The 10803-nt window shown below is 43.0% G+C and overlaps 1 protein-coding gene across 13 annotated transcripts in view; it reads left to right on the top strand.

Moving 5' to 3' along the window:
• foxp1b (forkhead box P1b) overlaps positions 1–10803 on the top strand; it is a 206943-nt gene that overhangs the window by 100569 nt on the left and 95571 nt on the right. Inside the window, exon 1 of one of the 13 annotated variants that reach the window (XM_064968877.1) lies at positions 8777–9089. The exons of the other annotated variants lie outside the window; for them this stretch is intronic. The gene's annotated coding sequence lies outside the window, so the exon portion shown is untranslated. Of the gene's footprint in view, positions 1–8776; positions 9090–10803 lie in introns of those variants that run through there. 13 annotated transcript variants of the gene reach the window in all.

The following is a 10803-nucleotide window of genomic DNA, read 5'->3' as shown; positions in this document are numbered from 1 at the left end:
CTGCCTTATCTGATGCTAATGAACTTTGAGGAGGTTGTTTGCTGACTTCAAGGTCGGTTTCTGAGAATGGCTGCATGTTTTGTTGTAAACATATTTACAGCCAAAGATGTGTAAACATTGTATACAGGTGGAGAGGCAATACTGGTATATTTTTTTCGTAATGACCTCCCCCCCATACCCCCTGATGTGTGCTAAAAGGCAGCATGTGTGTGTGTTAACTTGTATTTGTGTTACAGTGAGTGCACTAGCAAAAAAATGTACCACAAAGCGTAATGATGTGCCTGCTCTCAATAGGAAGCTGCTGAGAGAGAGAGAGAGCTGAGCTGAGGAATAGTTGGGGTATTAAATATGAATTAATGGAATGTTGCTCAGGCACATCTTTGGGTGTAGTGTAGTGTTGAAAAATAAAATGTATGTTGCCGGCTACCCACTGTGAAGGTGCATTTGGACTTAGTATCCTTTAATTAGAAGTGAGATATTAGCATTTCATAGGGCTTTACGCTGGGCGAGGGAATGGCCGGCCCGGCCGCCGAGCCTTCATTAGCCAGCCTCTCTGCATGTGATGAGCGGCGTCATTAGCTGATGGAGTGGATTTGCCCTAGCTGTACCTTGAAAGGCACATCATTTACATACGTTCAAGGAATAAGGCCTTTAATGGATTCCTCAATTAATAAAATAAAATGCCACTTCTTAAAATGTTCAAGAATCAGTTTCTGATAGTGTACATCACTAGCCAGCTACTTCTTTTGTTGGATGGATGGAGTAAGGCAAAAGGGGACAAAAGAGGGAAGAAATACTGGCAAAGAGAGCTGAGATTGACTTATGTTTGAAACTTAAGGCATCGGAATTCACTTTGCGAGTCGTGTAGTGTGTCATAAATTCTGAATTAAATCAATAATGTGGGGACGTGAAAGTATAAAATCTTTGGATCAAACAGGAGAAATATGACATGCAGACTGCCTTTTGCCTCCAGACATGGGCACATAAATAAGATGTGCATGATTTGTCAGAGGAAGTGCTAGGCGTCACTCAGTGGGGGCTGGGCTAGGAGATTGAGGTGTTAATATCACCATGTTTATCAGAGGGAAAGCAGGAGAGACAATGGTTAAACTTGTGTGTGCGCGTGTGTATGTGCGCGTGTGTATGTGTGTGTGTGCGCGTGTGTGTGTCACACACACACACACACACAGACAGTGATAATGAAGACCATTCTCTGAATCAGCCGTGGAGTGATCAATAAAATACTAATGAGCTCCTGAAGTGGCAAGTGTGGGAAATTGCATCTTTGATCACACAGGGTTTGGGAAATGTAACCTGAGTGTGGAGCCAACCAGGTAAGAACTCCCAGTGCCACCCCTCCACATCACTCCCACCCGCCCCTGCACTCCCTGCCCGACACACAGACCTGTCGCCTGGGAAGGATCTTCCTCATCTTCTCCAAAACACATATTTGTTTTTGATGTTTTCATTGAGAGTCTACACGGTGATTACAGCTGTTCATTAACAAAATTGGGTATTTGTTTTAAACTTTAACCAATCACTTTGATATGCTAATTACGGTGTAATTTCATTTGAGCCCCGTAATGATGATGCTGTTATTAAGGACATAAATGATGCAGTTAAGCTGAGAGTAATCTCATTTGCATACTGTTCATGCCAGTAAATTAAGCCCTTTCCTGCACTGCTTCAGGTTTAATTTTCCACTCCTTTTCACACAGCAGCAGCAGTATCTCTCAGCCCCGTGCCTAATATGCAGGCCAGCCTTTTTGATGTGGAGGGAGAGAGAGACACTTCCTCACACTAAATCTAGTCACAATATGTAACACATAACAGAACTCATTACAGTGTGTCTTTAAGAAGTTGGGATTAATAAGACAAGGTACTTTTGACTCTTTATAGTCATACACAAATACACTGCTCAAAAAAGTAAAGGGAACACTTAAACAACGCAATGTAACTCCAAGTCAATCACACTTCTGTGAAATCAAACTGTCCACTTAGGAAGCAACACTGATTGACAATAAATTTCACATGCTGTTGTGCAAATGGAATAGAGAACAGGTGGAAATTATAGGCAATTAGCGTGGTTCTGCAGGTGGTAACCACAGACCACTTCTCAGTTCCTATGATTCCTGGCTGATGTTTTGGTCACTTTTGAATGCTGGCGGTGCATTCACTCTAGTGGTAGCATGAGACGGAGTCTACAACCCACACAAGTGGCTCAGGTAGTGCAGCTCATCCAGGATGGCACATCAATGCGAGCTGTGGCAAGAAGGTTTGCTGTGTCTGTCAGCGTAGTGTCCAGAGCATGGAGGCGCTACCAGGAGACAGGCCAGTACATCAGGAGACGTGGAGGAGGCCGTAGGAGGACAACAACCCAGCAGCAGGACCGCTACATCCGCCTTTGTGCAAGGAGGAGCAGGAGGAGCACTGCCAGAGCCCCGCAAAATGACCTCCAGCAGGCCACAAATATGCATGTGTCTGCTCAAACGGTCAGAAACAGACTCCATTAGGGTGGTATGACGGCCCGACGTCCACAGGTGGGGGTTGTGCTTACAGCCCAACACCGTGCAGGACATTTGGCATTTGCCAGAGAACACCAAGATGGGCAAATTCGCCACTGGCGCCCTTTGCTCTTCATAGATGAAAGCAGGTTCACACTGAGCACATGTGACAGACGTGACAGAGTCTGGAGACGCCCTGGAGAACGTTCTGCTGCCTGCAACATCCTCCAGCATGACCGGTTTGGCGGTGGGTCAGTCATGGTGTGGGGTGGCATTTCTTTGGGGGGCCGCACAGCCCTCCATGTGCTCGCCAGAGGTAGCCTGAATGCCATTAGGTACCGAGATGAGATCCTCAGACTCCTTGTGAGACCATATGCTGGTGCGGTTGGCCCTGGGTTCCTCCTAATGCAAGACAATGCTAGACCTCATGTGGCTGGAGTGTGTCAGCAGTTCCTGCAAGAGGAAGGCATTGGTGCTATGGACTGGCCCGCCCGTTCCCCAGACCTGAATCCAATTGAGCACATTTGGGACATCCTGTCTCACTCCATCCACCAACGCCACGTTGCACCACAGACTGTCCAGGAGTTGGCGGATGCTTTAGTCCAGGTCTGGGAGGAGATCCCTCAGGAGACCATCCGCCACCTCATCAGGAGCATGCCCAGGCATTGTAGGGAGGTCATGGAGGTCATTTTGACTTGTTTTAAGGACATTACATCAAAGTTGGATCAGCCTGTAGTGTGGTTTTCCACTTTAATTTTGAGTGTGACTCCAAATCCAGACCTCCATGGGTTGATAAATTTGATTTCCATTGATCATTTTTGTGTGATTTTGTTGTCAGCACATTCAACTATGTAAAGAAAAAAGTATTTAACAAGAATATTTCATTCATTCAGATCTAGTGTTATTTTCATGTTCCCTTTATTTTTTTGAGCAGTGTATATCTGTGCCCCTTTTGTACCCCATGTTCATGTTTTTGGCATGTTTCATCCCCCACCCGAAAAACATTACAAGCATTACAAACTGTAAAGCTATAATGATGTCCCGAGAATCAGCTCAGCCTACAGTCGTATTGGTTGGCTTTCCAGTTACATGTTGATCATACAGTAGATCTCTTCAAAGGGTTGATTGTATCTTGATATTCTTCCTTTGAAAGAAGATGAATGAAAAGAGGATTTTTATGTCCATGTTTTTTTTCTTCTTCTCCAAATGACCCTTTATCATTAGATAATGATATAATGCATTCATGGAAAATGGTGACAGGTGTGTGCATACATGTTGTTCATGTCCACAAACAAGTGGCACACAATTCTTTCTCTGAAGGGAAATTACCTGAAACGACCATATTATTCTTAAAGAGATCAATGGAAAGTGTGTTCACAGAATCTCAACATAGGTAATTGTTGAAAGCGGTTTGGTACCTTCATTAGAGAAGCAGTAGCTCATGGTCTCTCATTGTGTATTGTTTGCTCTGTGAGGGTAAACATGTTTGTCACACAGAGGTGTATTTATGCTGATCAAACAGTTCAGCCAGGGGATTGCCAATGCCAAGGTCTTTTGGCTCCTTTCAGAGATGAACGCCCGTGCTGCACAAACCTCCCTTACGATTCGAAAACGTACCCTTTTGTCTTTCCCTGAAAGCATCACATCCAGCTCCAACACGGCATCTCCTTTGTATTTTGAAGGCGGGAGGGGGGAAACGCATTTTATGGAGTTAACATTGACAATAGAATTGCCCTTCAGCAAGAATGCTTTTCCGTTTTGTACCATAAAGAATATTATTTTTCTGCCAGCCAATTTTCTCTGTTAGTCTCTAATTGGCTACATAAATCTCTGACGTTGAGGGTGAAGAATGTTGCGGTGTCACAGAGTGTAATCTTCACCCTTATTTACCAATTCATTAAGATTCATTGATGCAGGATCGGCGAGAGGAAATGACAGCATAAATCAGACCTCCAACATAATGACCCTAATCAGTTGGGAATTGCAGAAAATGTCATCATGAACTATGTCCTTGTATTAGTGCCACTGTACATTGTCATTGCGCTGCTTTATGAGTGGGACGCATCCTCCTGACATCGGGCTGTATTTAACCAAAAACAGTTGTTAAAAACTGATTCCATTAAAGCGCTGAGATTCATACAAGGTCTTTCAGTATTTAGCCTGGTGCCCTTTTACCTTCAATTTAACTGCTTAACGGAAGGCACGTACCCCTCCTTTTTAACCCACCGTGTCCTCTCTCTGGAAAGCTAGAGCTTATAAAATAATGACACAACCCAGCACAGTAACGTCTAGGAGACACAGCACCTGAGGATGCAGTGGGAGGGGTCAGGAGTCTGACCACTCCCATGCCAGAAGCAATGAATGGGGTGCCAACATATATTTGGTCCTTTGTCCTGATTGGTTAATGGCCACCCATTACTTATCCAATCAGTTGAAAGAAGCCATTATCGAATATGCTTGAGGTGGATGTTGTTTAGTTACTGTCAAGGTAACACTGCTTTTTCTGCAGTTTTCCACACAATTGCATTGATTTGAACTTGAGTAGAATGACGTCTTCATCTCATTAGAATTTAGTAGCAGCATCTTGGCTCATTGGAGGCCATTGAGATTCATTATTTGTAATATGTTCTCTTTATGTCTTTATGTCTAAACTTGTGGTTAGCACTCTGGGCCACACATTACTTTCTGTATAGTCCTCCAACTCAAGCCATTTCAGAATGGAATTGTATTGATTCTGTTATGTGTTTATTAGAATACCTCACACACGTTGGGAAATAGTTAAATATTAAGTTTCTCTCATCACACAAGATAACTATTGAAGCCAAATGCCCATTGCATTTCCTTGCCATTATTTGTGTATAAAGGTTAATGATTGTGGCTGGCAATCAAAAACTGAACTTTATCTCTGTGTAACTAACTCCAAACAAAGGAACTGGGAGATAAGCACCTGTACTGCACTGTACTCAGCAGTGACACATTTTACACCGTTTGAGTATTGAACACAGCTCGGTGTATGTGGTAAGACTAATGTAGCAGGGGGGAGACAGAACTCTTGTATTTACTGCTGTTGACGATAACGATGCTATTGAATAGCGGGGTAATAGACAGTGTCTGTACCTAACGCTGCCCCCCCCCCCCCAGACAGTGTTTCTAATAATATGGCCCTCATATGGTTTAGGAACAGAGCATTAATTAGATAAGTTCATAGGCTAAACTTCCTTTCCCGAGGAAAATGCATCTGGCACATTTCCTCCTTGCAAGTCCACATTTCCACCCCCTTGGGAATGGGCCTTGCATGAATTCTAGTAAAAATGATTAAAAATATATGACACACTTTTTAAGTAATGTTAAAACAATAAGCGTTTTTACAGGTCCCATAGGATGCGGAGAGATTGAAGTCTGTGTTTTTCTTTCGGCGTGTGTGCTTGACAGTTCTAATTGGTAAGATGAGCTTGAGGGCAGCGAGGCCTGCTTTTCCCACGCATTGGGTCTGGTCAGGAAAGAGGCCCACGTCTCTCGATGTCTGTCCTCTCGCTGCAGTGTTAATCGGTGTGAGTGAGATTATCAAAGTCAAATGAAGGAGAGTCGCTGAGGAATGTGTGGTAAACCACTCCTAAAAGCAGTTCACATCACACCAGTACTTTCCATTCATGTACTACCGTTTTGAAAGTCGTTTCTGTTTACTTAATCTCAATTGGCCGTTGTGTACTAAAAATACCGTGCCCTGCCTTACTTTTGCACATTCCGTCATTGTCTCTGCTCAGCGGGCCTGTACGTTTTGGTGTATATGGGAGGGCTTCATGCCAAGGAGACAAACTGTTTGGTGTATTTTCTGAAATGATGTATCTACTTAGCCTTCCTACTGGAGAGTGTGCCTTCTGCTCCCATCCTTGTTGTTCATTTATCTGAGCTTGTAGTGTGGTAATAGGTTCATATTCATATGAATCATCATCCTCAGTATCAGTGGATGTCAAGCCCATTTCTCTGTATAAAGTGTAGTAATACATTTGAATCAGAATTTTACGCTTGAGGATCCCATTATATTCTTCACAATGTGTCATAAATATGTGTTTGGGCTCTTCCCTTTGCCCTCACTATATGGGGGTAAATGGGTTTGGGGCATAACTGAAATGAGAAAGAAGGTTGTTTGGGAGGTGAGATGAGACAGGAAACTAAACACTCAGGGGTAGCTAGGCCCCACTGACTGGATTCACATGAGCAGATGGCAACTTGTATGCATGAAACATTCATGAACAAGGTGACGTGCAGCTTGAAATTGCCCGCACCAATTTCTCTTTTGTGCTTGTTGTAATCGTTACCTGTTTCTGAATAGTTTATTATTTGCTCTAACGTGAATGGCGTAACACAGATCTCACACTGTGTGTGTGTTTGACTCAAAGTCAAACCAATATTATTTTATTTGAAAGAAATAGATTCAGTATTCATTGTATAACCACAGTATTCATTCCAGTATTATATGGGTAAATTATGGGGCACCTGCAGTTAAATTATTTCTCTGTTTGTCGGATGAAAACAACATTGCTTGTTTTTCCGTCGACTTGTCCTGTTGTTATTGGGAACAGCTTCTGGGGCCCTCAGACATCCTTCGTTGTTTTCAAACCCTAGTTACTGAATAATTAAAGCAGGTAAATGTTTAACATGTTTTACAAGTTTCTTGCTGTGGTGTCGTTGAAGACACTCTGTGTTGGGTCTGTAGTAAAAGTGTCTCTACTGCCGTGTTTTCCCTCAATCTTGATGCCTCGATCAGACCGACAGCTTCGTCTCAGAGCATTTTGTATTATTCTCTAAATAAATCTGACACTCCATTTAGTATGATATGTTACGTTTCATATGGTATGTATTAATTTGCGGATGTCCATCACCCATTTTGTATGTAATGAATTACAATTTGTATTATATGTTACAAATTTGCAAAAACTTAGAATATGTTACGAATTTGCTATGTTTATGATATGTTACGAATTCTAGCTAGGTGCCAATGTTAGCTAGCTAGGTTTGGGTTAAGGTTAGGTTTAAGTTTAGGAGTTAGGTTAAGGGAAGGGGAAGGGTTAGCTAACATGCTAAGTAGGTTGAAAGTAGCTGAAAAGTTGCTAGTTAGCTAAAATGCTAAAGTTTTGTGTGTTGAGATTCGAACTTGTAATATTTAGGTTACTAGACAATTGCGTTATACACTACTTTCATTTTGTTATATGTTACTCACCAAAAGTAACATATCATACTAATTTGAATATCCCAGATTTAAGTTTACTATGTTACATCTCGTCTGAGACCAGGTTGTGCACCAATACCACCTAATAAATTCTACAGTCAAATGTTTTTCATTATGTAATCCAACATTTGTACTGGATATGTGTGCAACAAAAGTTCAACAGTCACCCATTGTTACTATTCCTATCATCTCCCGAGTGGCGCCTTGGTATCAGTGCAAGAGGCATCACTACAGTCCCTGGTTCAAATCCAGGCTGCATCATCTCCGTCCATCCGATAGGGGCGGCGCACAATTGGCCCAGCGTCGTCCGGGGTAGGCCGTCATTGTAAATAAGAAATTGTTCTTCACTGACTTGTCTAGTTAAATAAAGGTTCCATTTAAAAATCAAGTCTACGCAGACAATTGGATGCATACGTTGGAATTATCAAACATACAGTATGCACCACACAGAATGCACTGCAACTGCCTCTGCAATGGCATGCTGCAAGACAAACCCAGCGTTCCATTTGAAATGAAAGTACTTCTGGTATACCAAAACACATTCACACTTAAGGTTTGATCGAGGCTAGAGGAGGCTCTCTTCACCAGCCCACAACACCCTCCTCACCTCCGTCCACCCCCTCTTCGTTCACGTTCATGGTGGCCGCCAGGCCAGCAGCTGTAACACACCACCTTAATGCTTCTTCAAATGTCAGGAGAATGACTGTTTGTTTGTCTTGAGTTTTCCCCAGCCATTTATTCTAGCTGGCTCTGCATTTGCATCGACCTTGATTTTCTAAGCCTGGCCCCCTTCTCCTCCCAGAGCCTGTTTACATTAGGCCTGCCCTGAGTGTCACCTATGAAATCTGTTGATCATTCCACCTGGTTAATGTTAAATTGGTCCTGCAAAGAGATGTTTGTTCATAAACACAAACCCCCCCGCTCCCCCTGTTTACTGTAGCCATGGCAGCAATCAGTTATTAAACAAATAGCTGCTTTGTTTGCTGGTGAGAGTGGCTGGTTATCCCCTACAAGGTCTGGAAGGAACTTTTAAAAAGCTTCTGTTGTGTCTCTGTGAAAAAGGGGTGGAGGGATAGAGGGGAAGCCCTGTTCCTACAATGTTGTAACAGTCGTCTTGAGATATGCTTTTCTTATCTACGACTTTTGGTTGAAGTGGCTGATGAGATTGGAGGCTTGTTTGGTCTCACTGTAAAGTCTCTGTTGGCGGAATGTCATCGGTGCCGTCAGTTTTCCTTCTCGGAGAAGAGAAGGGCGAGGGATTCTTCGTTGAGTGTCAAGCGAGCCCAGATATTATGGCAGACACTTCTGAGTGATCCACATGGTTCTGGATTACGGAGGCCTAGGCTACGTTTAAGGTAAAAACTAGGGAGGTTCAGGGACCCAGTCCAATTCCGACTGTCTGTTCTGTTCTGCTCAGTCCAGTATAAGGGGTTATTTTCTTTAAATGTTTTTTTTGGGATACTATGAGAGGACTGATCGTGGATCTTTTGAACACATGTTCATTCAACTATTTGTAAACAAGGTTATCAGCACTGGCTTTTTTTTTGTTATTCTCATGTTCGTCTTCAGACTTATCTTCATAACATTGAGCCAAAATAAAACTGAACACAAAACTCTCAAAACCTTGAAAATCCATCCAGGGGAAGCATTATGGTGTCGCGCCACCTTGGTGCAAGCTGTTTGTGTTGTCTAGTCTAGCAACCAAGCCTAACCTAAACAGGCAGCATCGAAATGCACCTCTCCCTTTGTCTTCTCCTTTGTCTGTCTTTATCTCTTCCCCAAGAATGTTGTGCTTTTGTTGTGTGCTTGTGTAAACAGGGGCTATGTGAGATCTATGCAAGCCGGAGCAGGTGGCCATGGAGGGTTTTCTGTCATGAGCATTAAAGAAAAACAGAACATGGGGAAAGGTCACGGCACAGCTGCGCAGGCCGACCCTACCTTGGATTGTTGACTGAATCGAGCTCTTGAATTCCAGGCTGCCATGGCGAGGGAAAGGCGTTTGAATTAGATTGAGGCTCGGCGTGGAGCAGTGAGTGGATACGATACGAGACTGACAGGCTTGATTAGCCCTTGGTGCTGTGCCATGCTCTGAACCTGTCTGTTCAGGTGGGCGTTGCATGTGACTGTGTTTTTAATGTACTCCCCATATTAGAGGAACAAAATCAAAACACCAACAAACAGAAACTCTGACCTTTTTTGATGATCCACTGTTTGTTCCAAACACTTGTTGTGTTTTGCAACCAGACATTCCCCCACCACCCCCCTCCAGAAGAACAGACATCTGATGATCAACAGAGAAGCAAAGAGTCTGTTTTGTGGACCGCCGTTTGCCTCATTCTAATCTCCTGGAATATCAGTTATTTAGAGCTTTTTGTTTTTGTTGTTATATTTAGGGCTGACATGCCTCATAAACAAGTAGGCCTGTTTCTCATGAACTGCCCCCTCGTGTGTGTGTGTGTGTGTGTGTGTGTGTGTGTGTGTGTGTGTGTGTGTTCCAGCCTTGCTAAGTACAGTACCCTTAGCGAGACACTTGACCCATAATTACCCCTGAATATGCATCATTGTATAAATGGATTAAGTAAAATAGCAAGCTATTTGAGTTGTCATCACAGATTGGACCATTCCCTGAGCAAACAAAAAATAAATAAACTAGGGCCCTGTCATGTGGTAGACTGGTTGCCTGTGTCTGCTAGTCTACATGAAGCTTCTGTGTATCTGCCTCAGTGCTGCTCTGATTAACATTGTTGTCACCAGACAACTCTCCAATAAGTCTCTTTCCTATCTGGTTGATATTTATGATGGATAATGCACATTTCCCATTTTCATTTTTACCCTTCTTTTTTTGCTTGCAATATTGTAGCTTTGAATTATTCTGTGGTAATATTAATGAGAAAGTAGATTTATGGGTTTCATTTGTTTGTCAATTCGAAAATTAATTGGGTGTTAATTTTAGCCGCCCCTCGTCAGTGCCGGTTCCAAGCATGTGCCTTACTTTGCATTCATTGTAGCCTTCCCCTCCTTTATTGTGGGTCACTAGTTTTGCATACATTAAAATAGCCCCACGGCTCA

This window comes from Oncorhynchus masou, chromosome 6, assembly GCF_036934945.1.
Source record: "Oncorhynchus masou masou isolate Uvic2021 chromosome 6, UVic_Omas_1.1, whole genome shotgun sequence".
NCBI lineage: Eukaryota > Metazoa > Chordata > Actinopteri > Salmoniformes > Salmonidae > Oncorhynchus > Oncorhynchus masou.
The sequence above is the reverse complement of the archived record's forward strand: the minus strand, read 5'-3'. Positions and strand labels throughout refer to the sequence as shown.